The 18,186-nt window shown below is 40.0% G+C and overlaps 1 long non-coding RNA gene across 1 annotated transcript; it reads left to right on the top strand.

Moving 5' to 3' along the window:
• Positions 1-12,791: 12,791 nt before the first annotated feature.
• On the top strand, positions 12,792-16,132 carry LOC142955227 (uncharacterized). The gene is made up of 3 exons (XR_012955822.1): positions 12,792-13,182; positions 13,494-13,647; positions 15,883-16,132. It is a non-coding gene; the product is annotated as an uncharacterized LOC142955227 (long non-coding RNA).
• Positions 16,133-18,186: the final 2,054 nt, after the last annotated feature.

Below are 18,186 nucleotides of genomic sequence, written 5' to 3'. Positions count from 1 at the left end.
AGCCATATGAGAGCAGTGCAAAGTGGCGGGCAGGAGCTAGTCAGTGAGGCACGCTCACGTGCACTAACGTGCACTAAAAGGTTTGAGCAGCCGGCCCGGCTATGTGAACAAAGCACAGAGAAGCTCTGATTACAACACACATAGAGGGAGATATATTCTATAGACATTACTACACTATATTTTTACATAGATAGACAATAGTCCTTTGATGCTTTTTTAATGTTCTGAATATCCTATAGTGCAACTTTAATAATATCTGTTGATGTAACAATCCCAGCCTTAGTGATGAATGTGTTTTTGTCTATATAATACAATATATTGCGTGTTCTGCTTTGTGATGCTTTGACAATGCTTGATGAAGATCTCCGTTAGATTGAAATGTTTCTCCATTAAATCAAAAGAGCAGGAAGCTATCAGTACATCAGTGTGCAGATCCTTTGTATGAGTTTTTTTTGCTTTTTACACGCTTTTTTTCTGCCTCTCTCTCAGTCGAGAATGATGGAGGCTGCGTTAGCAATATAAGTCAAGGTTCTCAGCATTTTGGGTGCAAATTCAGGAGGTCCATCTCCCTACACAGCATGGAGACACATTTGCCCGGGCATGAAGGAGCAAGAGGTCTTTGTGACTATTTTCCCAAAATGGTGTGGTTGTGCACCACTGTGAAAGGGTTAAACTCTCAGACCGGACAACACAGTGATAGAGACCTGTCAATCACTGTGTAGCCCCGCCCTAAAGCATACCCTGCTTTATGGTCTGTTTGACTCTAAATGGAGCATAATGTACTAAATGAACATCATGCTGTATTGAAGAAGACTTGAAACTAGAGATTGAGACCATAAACTCATGTTTACAATGTTTACTGAGGTAATAAATCAAGAGAGAAGTAGAGTCATTTTCTCATAGACTTCTATACAATCAGAGGAGTCGCCCCCTGGTGGACATTAGAGAGAATGCAGCTTGAAGACATGAAGCTTTGACTTCACTTTTCAGAACCGGAGGTTGCTGCCTGATGTTACAAAGAGCCATGACATCATATCAGGGAATAATGTCAGCAAATTCAAGCAAAATACAGACTTTGTTTATCCCATGTGAATACACTGCATGAAACACAGATTTGGGGGGGTAATTCTAAATAACATGAGGTCCCCTGGTAATACTAGTCCTCTGTGAATAGGGCTTTAGTCTCTGTCAGAAGCCTAGCAGAGGAGCTCTGTACCGTCTGAGACTGTGGCTCATCAACAGAGACAGCAGAACAGAGCTTTACAACAGCCAAATCCCAAGGCCCCCCAACACTACTGGCTATGGCTGTTATCAGCTGCCAATCACAAAGTTCAGTCTGTCATTGAGTGAGCTGTAAGTGTGTTGGAGTCACTTGTAGCTGCAGGGTAAAGGATATAATAGAGCCTTTTTTGTGCCGGTGAGAACCATGCTACCATGTCCACCAGAGGCACTTCTGGAACCAGGGTTCTCTAATTCTTTCTCTAATTAACCAATCATCTATTTGCCATAACCGATAGAAGCAGTTATTCAAAATATTCAATTATGTATGGGTACCGCAGATTTTTCATAAAATAAGACTTGGGTTGGATTCGATTGTGGCGACAAAAAGACACTAAACAGGATATCAATCTGACCAAAATGTGTGATGTCTTACTTTTATTTGTCTGCTTTTAGACTGTACCCGGGTCTGTCTAAAGACAGTTGATGTGAACTGTTGTATTCATGATTTCTTTTGGATGACATGCAGAATTAGGTTTACCCAAAAGATGTATCCAGTTACAAAATGTATTAATTAAAATTCTGAAGGTAAACATGAACATTTGTAAAGTGTAACTACTAACAGCCAGTCAGTGAGATGTGTGGTGTTTGGAGGGTAACTGACTCTGGGCTACTGATAAAGACAACAACAAACTCAAAGGAACTGAACCTCGAGTCAAACTATGTCAATAAAATGTCTCACTTCATTGGGTAAAGGATCAACACGTATAATGACATTACTGATTGTAAAGCCCTCTGAGGCAAATTTGTGATTTGTGATATTGGGCTAGACGAAATAATTTGAATTGAATTGAAAATTACACACATTCTTAAACATCAAATTCAAGTCATCATTTGAGACACTGGTCAATGTTCTGCCCCCACATTTCTGTGTTGTAGAATTTCATTGCATTTTCATGCTCTTATTTATCCCTCCTCTCTTGCTGTAGTTAATACCTCGTTTTTAGATTCTAATGAAAGGACATGCTGCACTAACATTTCACCTCTTCTGTTTGGTAGTCTTGAGAGACCTTAGTCTGTGAGTATTTCGTTATGAAGCATGAGAAGATATATTCTATTCTATTCTATTTGCTCTTTTAGTATAAGCATTTGCGTTGTATTAAATGCTAATCGAGGTTAGCATGCTGCATTAACGGTAATGCTAATATTAGCTTAGAAGCTAGCTAGTCGAACATTCTTACATGTTGGCTATATGCTGGATTGTTGTTATGTATTCATGTATGCGTATATGGACAGTTTGTAAGGCCATGTTTCATATTGTGTTTCCACAGTTTTACAAAATTAAGAAAGATTCTAACTAAAGCCCTGAAACTCTTCGATGGATGCCTGGGTCTTTATTTCATGGATCTACTGTTAGCTATCTGCTAAGCTTTCCTACACAAAGCAAGAGCAGAATAGTCAAGGTTAATTACTGTTCCAATCTCAATCTCAATGATGAGAACACAAACAACAAATAAAAAGAGAGGCTTGAATTTTGAGTCCGTCAAATTAAGATGAACTGAACTTTCATTGACACATGCCCTTCAAAAACTTTCATGGACTTGAGTTTTTTCACTCAAATTCTAACTTTCAATGATTTCAAGGAGCCGTGGGACCATGCCTAAATAACACAGCTGACTTCAGCAGCATTCCTGTGTTCTCCAACACTTCCACTACTCGGCGCTGTAACAATGTAGAAGCTGAGAAATCTCAAGAAACTGGAAGGTATTTTTGAGCTCGAGCTCAACTTTAGTTGTGTCAGCTCTTTTTATTAAGCTAAGGTCTTTACACACCAGGGGGGGTTTCGTGTGACCAAGTCGTACATCAACATAGTTTTTCAAACTTGTTTTTTCAGTACTTTCACTCAGAACGCAAATATTACGCTGCGACTTTGGTCGTCATTTTGAGATTGAGATTTTGCACCGTGGATAAAGACATCGGCCACTAAAGTGTGGAGCCCACATGTTCAAAACGTAAGCTATAGTGTACAAGAACAGGGAGCCTCCGGCCTCCCAACCAAGACTGTAAACTGTATTTCCCCTTTTAACAATGACATAGGCAGTTCAGACCAGATCCACTCCTTCTGTTCTTACCTTTCACAAATAAAGCCAAGACCTCACTGTTTACCAGAGGGAACTCCAACTCACTCAGAGCATTTCACTGAAAGGACACTCAGTAAAATAGCTTACAGTAAGGCTGTAGAACAGTTCAGCTCCGACAGACTGCCAGGCCTCGCTGCTGCTATGAATACTTTTCATGTGAAATATTGTGTGAAAGGCGAGTTGTTTATTGATCACCCCCTCGGTGTGTAAAGGCCTTTAAACTGTTTGTTCAAAACCCACTCAATTTGTGGAAAGAAAGATAATGTGGACATCATTCATCTGTCTGAACAACTTGTAATCCTGTAATTCATGACAACAAATACATGTTGGTGTTTTTTACAATGTAAAGAGTGACAAAGACAAACTCTATATGTAGTTTGGAGGCAAAGATACACCAACGTGTTCACGCATCAGCCTCAGTCAAACAGTGCAACACCAGTGTTCTGAGACTGATGTGACTAGTGATGAGGGTGACATGTTGAAGGGGAAGAATGGCTGCAGAACTTAAAAGTGGTTCTACTCATTAAATGTGTGGCGTTCATGGGAGCTAAACGGGAGAATTTGAGAGCAGCACACTTCTTTTTTCACATGTAAAAATGGATACAGGTGCTTCAGAGCATAATGCTGCTCTTTATATGCACCATGCACAAGTGTGAGGATCGGGGTGATCAGAATGTAAAACAGCTGTTTTCACATGCAGAGGTTAATGCAGTGTGGAGCTGCCTGTTACTGATCAGCTGTTGCGTTGAAAAGCAGATCAAGGAGCATTTACATGACCTGCACTAAACCAATATATTCTTCTGGTAGGAACACAAAGAATGACTCAACCCTTGTGTAACAACAGAAACGCTGGATAAAGAATATCAGCCAAGCATTTCGTTTTCACTTCAGTTCTGTGAAAATCAAAATGTGGATTGTGCTGCGCAGCTTTCTGTGCAGGACTTGGGGGTGGGGGTGAATTTAGAAATGGATAATTTGGCGTTTCTTTGTGTGTTTACAGTCTAGAATGATTCTTGTTTGCAACAACAGAAGACGCCCCTGCACCGTTTGATTAGAAGAGAAGGGTTTAGATAAAGCAGCTGCAGGAAAAAGGACGGTCAGGTTCTCGTCTGTTTGTTTGTTTTGTTTTTTTAGGGGGGGCAATATGACACCCACTTTATGGATATGAAGTAATATATTGCTTAAACCATTCCAACTGTATTCCTTATAGACACATAGCATTGCTTGCACTCAGCAATGTGGACATTGACAGTAGTCAGATCATAACTGACCTTTACCTCGGATAAAAGACAGGATAAGGTTGGTGGATATAATTGGCGAGTCTGTAGGTTTTAATAATACTAAGGTTGTGTTCTTAGCTTAACCCGTTTGCTTGTTACCTGTCTGACTCCTGCACCCTGTGCTTTAAGCCATGCTAGCAGCGTGGCTCGAGGGGCGCCAATGTCAGTTAGTTAGTCGGCCCACTTTTGGATTGTCGTAACATTCAGCCCAGACATTTGTGATGAATCCTACTGACTTCGTCTTTCGTGATCTCCTGAATCTTTCTCTGGCGCCACTAACAGGCGGACATATAGGATAGCAGTGGTGGCTGGTGGAACATGTTCTAGGTAGGGCCATCCAATCAATTTCAGCAAACATCCCAGAATGATTTAATGCAAAAACATTAAGGTATCAAACACACATTACTACTTTGCAGTTAAATATTTAACATTTATTCCAACACGAAAAAAAGCAGTTAATAACACTTTGATAAACACGTCAGGACATCTTATTCTAGTCACCCTCACAGGCAATTCAGTGTAATATATATATATATATATATACACACAGTATATATCTCTATATATAAAATTAAATATAATATAATATAATATAATATAATATAACATAATATAATATAATATAACATGTGTATGTATTGAGATGCCCCTATGGACCTTGTTATAGGAGGTAAAGATCAGGAGAAGTAAACATGAAGTGTAATTATGAATATTGATGTTAAATTAAGCTATGATGAGTTTTCACTGTTAATTTACCATCTCTATTAAATGTTGATGCCTCCATGACCAAGTTAAGCAGATGAGACTGAGGACAACTATGTAGAAGAAAAGATGTTCACTTTGCCTAATATGTAGCTTGACAGAGTTCTCATGTGTGTCCTGGTGTTCTCATGTTTCCTTACCTCCTCCTCCCTCACTCCCTAGCTGTCCATGCTGGATCTGTCCCCGTTGTTTTAAAAAGATAAATAAGTTATTAGCATGACGTCATGCAGCTAGCCAAACCTGTCTGGTGTACAGCTAGTACAGAAGCTTCATGTACTGCTTCCCTTTCCCGCTAGTCCGCTGTCTGATTGTGAGGTCAGGCTGATCTGGGATCAACTCTTTGGTCTGCAGAATCTCCGCCAAACTTCTCCTCTCAAACGGGTAGTGCTCGCACTCGCGCTTGCCTGTAGAGACTTCTGATGAGAACGCGCAAGCTCAGCTGAATCTATTTGAGGACGCTGATTGGCTAAATTGTATGTCACTCAATTATATCTTTAATCAGCAATTGGCTAAACTGCTTCATAGACCCGCCTCCTGGGGGCCATTTCTCCATGGCCCCAGCGCTGCTGAGACATGCAGACAGGCGGAGAGGACGTGCAGGAAAAGCATATATTTTGCGCAGATATCATATTTTACACATATTACTGGGTACATTCCATATTTCAAAAACACAAATATTGATAATTTGTATAATTTATTATTATTATTTTTTGTTTTGTTTTTGTTGTGGCTCAAGGAGGGGCGCTGAAGGTGGGCCACGCCCCATGGCCCTCTATTGGCCAGCCGCCACCGTTGGATAGATTATATCATTTGTCACACATGCTGCCCAGTGATCAATCTTAAAGACTTGTTTGGCATAACATTTGGTAAACCCATGCATGTCTCCTTCAGGAGGAACTGTAATCCATCAAGGATTTTTCCTCTAGCGCCACCAGCAGGTCGAAGTTTTTACATTTCCAGTAACATGTCGCAACAACTTCAGTGATCCATTTTCATCTACTGCCACCATCAGATTAAAGCTTCACTTTGTCCAAGTTTCACTGAATGTAAACAGAAAACTCCACAGTGCACCTTTAACATCAACCTCACTGTAAAAAACGGCTGTGAAATCCACAGAATTTACTGTGTATGTGAGCAGTAACTTACTGTATACTATTTTCCAGTAAAATACTGTGAATTCAACCAAATAGTACTGTAGTCAAAGTTTTACTGTGAAAATCACAGTAATAACTCGTTTACTGTATAAAAACACAGTAACCAAAAAGGTACTGTAGAAAATCACAGTACCGACAAAGTACTGTAAAAAATCACAGTAACGAACAATCTACTGTAAAAAAACACAGTAACGAACAGAGTACTGTAGAACTCACAGTAACTAACAATCTACTGTAGAAAATCACAGTAATGAACATAGTACTGTAAAAAATCACAGTAATGAACAGAGTACTGTAGAACTCACAGTAACTAACAATCTACTGTAGAAAATCACAGTAATGAACATAGTACTGTAAAAAATCACAGTAACGAACAGAGTACTGTAGAACTCACAGTAACTAACAATCTACTGTAGAACTTCACAGTAACGAACAGAGTACTGTAAAAAATCACAGTAACAACCAGAGTACTGTAGAACTCACAGTAACTAACAATCTACTATAGAAAATCACAGTAACGAACATAGTACTGTAAAAAACCACAGTAACGAACATAGAACTGTAGAAAATCACAATAACGAACATAGTACTGTAGAAAATCACGGTAACGAACATAGTACTGTAGAAAATCACAATAACCAACAAGCTACTGTAGAAAATCACATTACCCATCATAGTACTGTAGAAAGTCACAGTAATCAACATGTTGTAGAAAATCCCAATAACTGAGAATTTTCTGTAAAAAAATCACAGTAACTGATAGCTGCATTGCAATGGATTTAATTCAATATAAAAATTAAATAAAAAAAAATGCCTCTGAAATAAAATCTTAGATAAAAAAATCTTGAAATAAATAATTGAGGCAATAAATATCTGTATATTTAAATTAATGGAATGATAAATATTTAAAATAGTCAGTATAGTTCAATAAATAAATACATGTTTTTCAAATGACTTATTTATTTCAGTGGAATTTTATTTCGTAATTCCACACTTATTTATTTCAGTTATTTCACAGCTGTTTCTCCGCTCCCCTTTTCCACAAATTGGCATTTTTGTCCAGTTTTGGCCACATTCTTGCGCTATACTTTTGAGATCCTGGCTGTTTTGATCCGTGTGTATTGAACTAGGAGCACGATGTCAGCCAACACGTACTATACCTCTTAGGTTTGGCATTCCCCAGACCGGATAGCCTGCTGGGCTACTACCGGCTTGTTTTTAGCTTTGGGCTTTGAAGCTAGCTAATGCTACAGGGACCACAGATACAGAGTGATCAGCAAACTGAAAACGGGGCCGTCTGTGAATCAGCTACGTTGCTAATACCTGGACAAGGCTGTGGGCTGCAGGTTGGAGCCCAATTGTCCACCACATCTACTATGGCTCCACTCACCTCTCCATCCAATTGTGTCAGCTGCGCGCGCCTGATCGATAAAATCACAGAGCTGGAAGGAAGAATTTCCACACTCTACAGGATCCAGGATGCTGAGAAGCTCATGGACACCATCATCTTCGGTCCAGCACAAACCGACACAGCCAGCGACCATGTGATTCCACCGCTTCCAGTCCTGCTGTCCCCTCCTCCGGTCAAAATCCCTGAGGCTTCCTGGCTACGGCTCGGAGCTAAGCCTAAAGCCCTGGTCAGCTCCACTCCATCCCATCACGAGCCCTGGTCCCTGGTCTGTGCTCGCAGCAGCCGGAAAGGGAGACATCCCTCTCCTACACCCCATTACTTCCTACACCCCATTAGCTGGACTTAATGTCCAGCTGGAGAATAAATATGACATTCTTGCCCTCCACGACTTCCCTCCTCTGACTACACCATCTGACCTGCCGCCTCGCGGGACCCACGGCCCCGGGTCCCCTGAGATCCCTATGCCAGTCATTCCTCAGCCCTCCTCTCGCACCAGGACTCGCCGCTCCATACCGCTCTTTACACCAGCACCGCGGCGAGCTTCTGTCCCCCGTTTTCTCAGTCCTTCCCTGTCCACTCCGTCACCACTTGTTAAATCTTCGTCTCCTCCATATTACACGTGCTGTGTTGTCTCCTCGTCCCCTCTTCTCCCCGACGGCACTGATAGTCGTGGATTCCATAATATAATCAGGAATATCCATTTCTTCAACGCAGCCACACACTGTTTCCCCGGAGCGACAGCTCCCGACATCCTGTTGAAATTGCCTCGCCTGCTGCATGCACTCCCGTCTACCATTCGGCAAATGATCGTTTCCAGTGTGACTCCACCAGTGTGAGTTGAATAAGATTGATTTTTAAAATCTTTTACACTTTTTAGACAGCCGTGGACGGTCTGCTTTCATCAGTGGTCCAACTCCGACACTCGGCCGTGGATCACAGCGGTTCAGCAGAGTCCTCAGCCTCCACACTTGACTCCAGTCAAGGACCCACAACGTAGGCTTCATTGACAATTTTAATCTATTTTGGGACCGCTCTTCCTCTTTTAATAAGAACAATGGTATTCATCTTAACAAGCTGGTTAGCCTTCTAGCGGCCTGCTAGGATGCTTTCCCGCGGCTTTCAAGACTGCCAGAGTCACCCCTCTTCTGAAGAAACCATCACTTGACCCTTCTGATGTCAAGAACTTCAGACCGGTTTCTCTTTTACCCTTTATATCCAAAACACTTGAACGTGCTGTCTTTAACCAACTGTCTTCCTATCTCCACCAGAACAGCCTCTTGGACCCCCACCAGTCCGGGTTCAAGGTGGGTCACTCGACAGAGACAGCCCTCCTTGCGGTGACAGTCGCTTCATGCCGCGAGGGTGAATTCTCTCTCCTCTGTCCTGATTCTCCTGGACCTGTCTGCGGCGTTTGACACGGTGAACCACCAGATCCTCCTCTCCAACCTCAGGCTCTGCACTCTCCCTGCTTGCATCCTACTTGACAGGTTGATCCTACCAAGTGACATGGAGGGGGGCCGTGTCGGAACCACGCATGCTGACTACGGGGGTTCCACAAGGTTCAGTTCTGGGCCCCCTTCTCTTGTCGCTCTACACAACATCTCTGGGTTCTGTTATTCGCTCTCATGACTTCTCTTAACATTGTTATGCCGATGAGACCCAGCTGGTCTTGTCATTTCCCCCCGGTGACACTCAAGTGGAGGCATGCATTGCTGCGTGCTTGGCTGACATCTCAAAGTGGATAGCGACACACCACCTGAAGCTCAACCTGGACAAAACCGAGCTACTGTTCCTCCCGGGGAGGGGTTGCCCTCACCGAGACCTGTCCATCACCATTGATGATACCGTGTTGACGCCAACTCGGACTGCGAGGAATCTGGGTGTGACCCTAGATGACCAACTGTCGTTCTCAGCAAACATTGCATCGGTTACACGCTCCTGAAGATTCCTGCTCTACAACATCAGGAGGATTCGATCCTTCCTCACTGATGAGATGGTGCAGGTACTCATCCAAGCTCTTGTCATCTCCCACCTGGACTACTGCAACTCACTACTTGCCGGAGCCCCGGCATCGGCCATCAGACCTCTGGAGCTTGTCCAGAAACACATACAAAGCCCTTCATAACCCTGAACCCTTTCCTTTCAGACCTCCTGCATCGACACGCTCCCAACATGATGCCGCGCCAACCTCCTTACCCCCCCTAGTCTGTCCAAGCACCGGACCTCGGGGGAGAGGGCCTTCTCCATTGCTGCCCTCTCCCTCTGGAACTCCCTCCCCCAGCACCTCAGACATTCTCCGTCAATCGCCACTTTCAAAACTGCACTTAAAACTCATCGATTTAAATCTGCTTTTAACCTGTGTAGTTAGTGATGTATGTTTTTGTGCTGTTCGATACGGTTATATTATCTATCTTGTTTATATTGTAATTGCTTCTATTGTTTCTGTTTTTAGCATGTAAAGTGTCTTTGAGTACCTTTTAAAGCACTATACAAATAAGTATTATTATTATTGAAATGAGTAATAGTAACATGGGGGACTACATTTTATGAATTTACTGTTAATCAGACCACTAAATTAGCTAGCTAGCACACCCTTTTGTCCCTCAGCCTCACTCCCAACTGTTAGATGAAACTAGTATATCTGCTCTACAGGACTGTTTGGAATACAGACTGGAACATGTTCAGGGATGGTGCCATCCAGCAGAAAAACATGAATCTGAATTAATATACATCACACATCTGCTGTGTCAAGGGCACTTTAACACATTTTATGTCATTTCTGTATCCTTTTAACAGACACACGTGTAGTATGACAATGGATCAGCCCACACATGAGTGTGTTGTTGAGTGCAAAATGTGTTTTTTGACAATTCAGTTTCTACAATTTTAAATATTTAATGTATGAATAAGTCATCTGAAAATGGACTTGAAATCAAATTATTGCTTTCCAAATAAACGCAAATATAAAACGTGTATCCTCCTGAGACTCGGTAAAGCGGGAACAGTGGACTGCCTTGACCAATCACGGTTGAGCTATTTCAAATGTTTCAACTTGCAACCGTCAAGCTGCTCTTTTCACTGCTGGCTGCCAAAGAAGATGGACGTCTCAGAGGAGGACATTCCAACACTAGCGGTGAGTTGTTGGCGTTGGTTATATTACCAAAACAGTGGCCCCATATTTTAATGGAAGTGTGTGTAACGTAGTGTGTGCAGTCCAGCGGCGCCCGGTGAAACTCTTCGCCCCGTGCTGCAGCGCTCGGAGCTCCCCGCCCGCTTGCCGCCTGTGCGGCTGATGGGGGGAGAGAGCTCCGGGCGCTGCGGTACGGAGCGAACGTCTGCACACACTGTGATGACACAGAGCTGGTTGGATATCGGTAAAGATTAATTTAAGTGAGTAACGTTAACATTATATCTCTTAAAATAGTTTGCCAACAGTATCTAGCCATCTGGCTAACATTAGCTATCAGCTAGTTAGCTGAATAACTGAGTTAAGCTAGTGGTTAACGTTGAATGAATGACTCTGCTAGCTGATATTGGATAGCTAACGTTAGCTAGCTTCTTTAACTGCCTGGGTAAATTATGTTCTGGCCATCATGATGAGCGTTATGTCATGTCAGTTCATGTTAGCATTTGTGAGCTAGCAAACACTCGGTTGGTCAAGCCTAGCTAGCTATCTTTGTTATATTTAATTCATTGTTCCGTCAGAAGTGGCGCGAAAGTGCGTAACTTTAACGTCAGTGTGTGGGTGTTGAGGTGTAGATAGAGTGACTTAGATGCGCTTAGAGCAGACAGGTGTTAGCGATGGGGCAGAGGAAAAGTAAGTATCGTTAAGTGGTTAAGCTGTAACGTTATTAAATGTAAAGTTTGGGTTAACTGTGTTTGATTTGTTAAAGAAACTAAGTGTGCCATTAACCTACATGGAACTAATATTAGCTAGCTGTTTACAATTGGCTTGAACAGGCCAATTGGCTTGAACAGCCATATAACGGCAGGGCTTTCCCTGCCGTTATATGGCTATAGGGCGAAGGACCTTTAAGCACATGAATATAAAATATATGTGGAGAGCTTCAGGGCCCATGTCTCCCTCTCCTCTTGCATGTGCTGGCAGGCAGGAGTAGATGCTCTTATTCTGAAACTGTATTATGTTGAAATGGTGCACTGTAGTATAAGCACAATAGCTCTCATGCCATTTGAATTTTCTTTGAATTTTTATATTTAATATAATTCAGCAACGGTGTGTTTTTTTTCAAATAAAAAAGGTCCCTGTAGTGAGTTTTGATTATTTGACTAAAGATTAGGTGATCTCCCTTTCTGTGAATGCGTGATGCAGCATCTTTACCCTCTAAAAGTGGAAAACACTGGATAAATGAATACATTTAGTCAATACCACAATACATTTGATTGGTACTTAACGTGTGTTTTGTTTGTTGTTTACAGGAAGGGAGACAAGAGCAGCATGAATCTGTGAAAGTCCTCGCAACCACATTACAGAATGGTAAAGAATTGAAAAGAAAAATTGTGTCCAAAGCACAAACCAACTTCTGGAAAAGACGAGCGAATTGGGATTTGTCCTTGAAAGGATTTTTAAATTTAACTCAGATTTCCAAGAGTTTACTGATGTTGATAGTAGTGTACAGATAAGTTACCTTGACAGATTCCAAGTGCCCATTTTCTACCTGTTGCAAGAGAAGTCTGTCTTACTCGGTACATTTTCATATATATTATTTGGGGTTATGTGTACATCTTGTCAAATTTAGTTTCGAAGAATCTCATGGAAATTAGTCTAAATTTCTGCTTTGTTCGGCTTTGCTCTTAGTTCTCTTTTCAGCCTACAAAGGAACCGTTTGTATAGGATGGATTGAGACCGCTCCTCGATAAGAAAGTTCCTGAAATATTTGAGGAACTCCAAACTCAGGCCATTGTTACAGAAAAAAACAGGCTGAAACTTGTCAAAGTTTGCGTCTCTGACTTGGTGGAGAGGCACGGATTGTAAGTTTTACAGTTTATAATAAGAGTGATTAAACAAATATGCTCACTTTCCACGATTGGACTTTTTAAATCATGTACAGCACATGTTTATTGTATGTATGTCTGCGAACAGGTGGATGCTGTCCATAGAAGGCCGTGTGGTAATCACATATTTACCTCCCATGCCAGATTTCACAACTGCCCTGGCCCTTGAGTATCAGGTGGAAGCAGCCACAACGTATACAAAGGTATTGTTATAAATTCTTATGTACATCACGTTTCTTTGCATTTGCATTACCTGCATTTCTCCATTAAAGTCTGCTTGTAGCATTGACCAGGTAAAAATCACCGTACTTGCATTTAGGTGGCATTTGCGGACAATACAAGAATAGGACTTCTTACAATCAGCATCTATTTGATTTTGCTGTAAAAACCGTTTGCCCAATTATTATCTAAAAAGAGTTTGATCGTTGTATGACCTTGTTGATATGCCCTGAAAAGACTGATGAGCTTGGTGGTTCTAAATATTAACTTTCATTTGTATTGGGTTCCTTGTCAGGGTAAATCCAGACTCCAGCAAATGCAGTGCCAAGGTCAAGAAAAGAATGGAAAGTGGAAGACCAGTAAAGCGCAAGACATCAGATATGAACCAACGCGTCAAATCCTTCATGAGGGACTTCACTGCATTTGACTGGCAGAATAACCAGATGGAGGTGAGGCTCTTATAATAACATGGCCTTTAAAGAGTTCCCTCTTGTGGTATTTATCCATGAAGGTTTGGTTTTTATTTGTCAAAGTTTTGAAATATTAGTCTCTTAGATAATGTTAAAGTTAAATCTGCTTTCAATGTGTCCTTGATACTTTAAATAATATATCCAGAACACACATTGGACAGTTTTCAATGGAACTAATTTCCACTGAAGAAATAGTCATTGTCATGTAATGTCAATTTCAAATGGGATATTTTGAACCGTGTGCAGGCATAGATGTCTGTTTTCTGCCCTTCTAGTCACAAAAAAGACCAATATGTGGCTATTAATGGTATAAACGCAATCTGGCATTCAACAAAAATAATATAAAATGGACGTAAAACTTTTACTGCTAATATATCACTTCAGATAAAAAAGGAGACGACAGGAATTTCCATCAACTAAACAGACATGACATTCCACGGGATGCTGCAAATTGCTTTCACAATAAATCCCTCTTGTTTTTCACATGCAGTCTAGTGCACATGCAGTCTAGAATTTAACAACAATATGATTTAGTAGAACAAATTACATTTAACAGATCTATTCAGGTCTGATGTTGACCAGCTGGGGTAGGATTGAAATTGCCAGTTGGTTTTCTTCCGAGTGTGGTTCTGAAAATACACAAGTTTATTCCCAAATCAAAAGATTTCAAAATTATGGCCATTCATACAGTTTTTTTGACCATGTATTTTGTATGTAGAGACATTATACCTAGCCCAAACAAAAACAAACTATAACAACTAAATGCAAGAACTAAAACTATTCATTTCTGACAAACTGAAACTAAGCTAAAACCAGCAAATACTCTGAATGCTAACTAAAACTATGAAATTGAAAAGTCAAAACTAATATAAAATATACTTAATTTAAAAACTATTACAACCTTGCTCCACACAGAACAGAAATAATTTGTGAATAAAAGATTAGACTTTTTGTTGCATATGAGCGTGGAAAAAGGAACTGTATCTGATCATTTAGACCGATTTTATGAAGTAATTTGAATAGATATTTAAAAAAAATATATATACGTATATATATATATATATACATGTATATTGTCTAATGGCATAGAATTGAATGGAGTATTGTGTAAGATTAAAAGTTTTATATTGTATCTGCTAGATTTCCCAGCATGCAACAGCAAAAACAAACAATTGAATGTAAGTAAGTAATCGTAAACATTACCACCACTAAGTGCCCATTACATATGTTAAACTCTGTCCAACAACAGTAAAATTTAAGAAATCTGTAAAATAACACTCATAAACTCTGAATTGAGTTTTATTACTATTGCACGCTGGAAGTTAATCTGTCTGAATGTGGCTTTTTCTGATGCCATATACTATTGAACTCATCTGCGCTAACTGTGTCAACAGGTTTATATGCACTGTAAATCTGCATATATACATGTAGCATATCAGTAACCAGAGCAAGCGTGGCTTACTGATTTTAGCTCTACAGATAAAAGATGATGTGGCCTCGTTTTTTTCTTCCGTGTTATTTTATCCGTGTGTGTATGTTTGAGCGAACTTCAACTTAAAATATTTAGATAACTTAGAACTGATGAACTGGTGGCAGTGAGAGAACAGGCATGCACACAGACAAAGCAGAGTTCCTCCTCACAACAGTATGTGAGTTTTACTAAACCTCCAATTTTCACACTGACTACACCAAGACGCGTCGCTAAAACGCGTCACCTGCAAAATCATTGCATTCCTTTCATACACCGTGCGCACCTTAGATAAAATATTCTCAACTTTTCAGCACCAGGTGCGGAGTCGCACTGCTTGTCAATGTCACAATTGACAGAGGCAGCCAATCAAGTCAAGCCAGATGCAGGCTTTACTACTTTACCACTGACTTCCTGTTTTTATGCCAGTAGATGTGGTTGGAATGGACATTGCTCGCCTGGTAGCAAAACCTTGTTTATAATACAGTTCAGGCATCAGTTTGCTGGAAAGGGCCGACTGTAACCTAGGTGTATGTAACCCCCCCCCCCACGCCACAACAAAAAATTATATACACCTGTCCCCACACTGGTGACTCCACCCCATGAATGCCAGATTGCCTTCACACCACTAAAGATATATGTGGGACATTGATCTCCCACAGGTCAAATAATATTTCTTAATCCCTGCTTCATCCACTCAAATGAAGTTAATTTCTTATTTGCTATTGTTTTTGTTGTTTTTTCAGGGATCTGCTATTCATTTTGCACTGTGGAGCTGATGGACTGAATAGTGATGGACTCACTAAGAGGCAAGGAGCCACAGACTACTTTGCTCAGTGAAGTCACCTCAGTTCGTCCGTGGAACAGGGTGAGCTCTCTTTGTATGTAAAGGGGAAACAGTATTATTAAGATGTTACTATCATTGTTTTAAATGGAACTGTCACTGATGCATATGATTGGTTCAATTTCTATAAAATATACCAATTGTTAAGTATGAACTGCACTGTATACTAATGTATATAGTACACTGTTTTTGCAGTTAGCATGAAGGTTTTCATGGAGATGTAATACTTTTGTGTGATATTTGTGTATTATATCTACCCAGAAGTAAATGCACAAAAGCTCTCAAAAAGAGATTTAATACTTAAAAGTTGAGAGACAGCTAGAGTTACTTTTTAAGCTGTCTACCTCAAATTCCTCCTGTAGAGTACATGTTAACTGTCACAGCACTTGGTTTATTGGCCCCTTCTTACTGTGGCAATTCCTCTACACTCTTAATGTTTAGTAAGATCGGTGGATTTCAGGGGAATGAATTAGTTTGGCACCATTTTTGCATTTGGTTTTGTGTATTCAAAGTTTTTTAAAATGTGTTTTATGCAAGAATAATGTGTGTAATATATTTACCAAATGGTGCCTTTTCAATAACAGAACATATCTAAAATTGGCAGAAGAAAAGGCCTCATATTTTTGTGTTTTTGTTATCGCCACGGTTTCAAATGTTGCAATATTCATGTTTTTGGATATTAATATCCATCGTTTTGTGATTGTAAATGTTTAGAGATTACAGCTCTTGTCAGTTATGCACATTTCAGAAGAAGATAATTGTCATTGGGTTATCAAAAGAAAACAAAATTCCTAGTGCATTGTTTGTTGAAGCCATGGTATACTCGCAAGCACAGGAATAATGTTATCCTTGCTACTGTTCAACAATTAAGAATACATTGTTAAAAATGTATTGTTTGCTGTCTCCCCACAGTTATTGTTGAAGCTTAAAAATGGGTGTATTTTAAGATAGTGATATTTTATTTTAACAGCAGAATACTGGTAATATGTAAATTACGCCATTAAGATACTGTAACTTACAAATACAACATTCTATTTTATATTTTACAGTTTAAACAGTATTACCGTAAAAAAAACGGTACTTTGATATTACTGTGTTTTATTTTACAGTTGAAACACTATAACCGTCAAAACAATTACAATACTTGGAGATTACTGTTCTTTATATTACGGTTATAACACTATGACTGTAATTAAAAATACAGTAAATACTTTAGTTACTTTGTTTGATTTCACAATATAAAACTGCTACTGTATTAAAAAATACAATACATGGTAACAATTACTGTGATTATTTTCACAGTAAGTTACTTGTCAATTGCTGCCAGTTAGTTACTGTGATTATTTTTCACAGTTAGTTACTGTGATTATTTTCACAGTAAGTTACTTGTCAATTGCTGCCAGTTAGTTACTGTGATTCATTTTCACAGTAAGTTACTGTGATTATTTTTACAGTAAGTTACTTGTCAATTGCTGCCAGTTAGTTACTGTGATTATTTTTCACAGTTGGTTACTGTGATTAATTTTTACAGTAAGTTACTTGTCAATTGCTGCCAGTTAGTTACTGTGATTATTTTTTACAGTAAGTTACTTGTCAATTGCTGCCAGTTAGTTACTGTGTTTTTTTTTACAGTAAGTAACTTGTCAATTGCTGCCAGTTAATAACTGTGAATTTCACAGTACGTTTCTTACAGTGCTGTTAACATTCTCACTCCAAGTTTTCAAGCAAGGTGTAACATGTTTCACCTCTACAGTCAACAGAAAAATATGATGCAACTTTATATGGAAAACTTTGCTGATAGCATTATGTCCCTGAGAAAGAAGGGTGCCTCCATAGCTCCTGAAGGGTCAGAGTGGATGAGCTCATGCATGAAACATCCATGACTAAAGGGACCTAACTGAGGGTGCACTAGCTGCTTGCAGTGCACCACTAGTGTAGTCTGATGGCTAACGGCTCAGGGGTCTCATTTATAAAACAGAGCGTAGGATTCACACTAGATGTGAGGAATGAGGAATGAGGAAATGTACTTAGGCCAAACAATATTATGATTTATAAAACCTTGTGTCCCACCTTTACATCCTTTAATGAATCCCAAATCAACTTGGAAATGTGCGCATGGTTCAGCCTCACATGCTACCCTCTACTCGCCCACATTCACCAATGCAAAGCACCTCATGAATGTTGATGCATAGAAATACGCTGCTGA

This window comes from Anarhichas minor, unplaced genomic scaffold (genome assembly GCF_050575085.1).
Source record: "Anarhichas minor isolate MPS153535 unplaced genomic scaffold, ASM5057508v1 ptg000023l, whole genome shotgun sequence".
NCBI classification, from domain to species: domain Eukaryota; kingdom Metazoa; phylum Chordata; class Actinopteri; order Perciformes; family Anarhichadidae; genus Anarhichas; species Anarhichas minor.
This window is presented reverse-complemented; position numbering and strand designations above follow the sequence as displayed.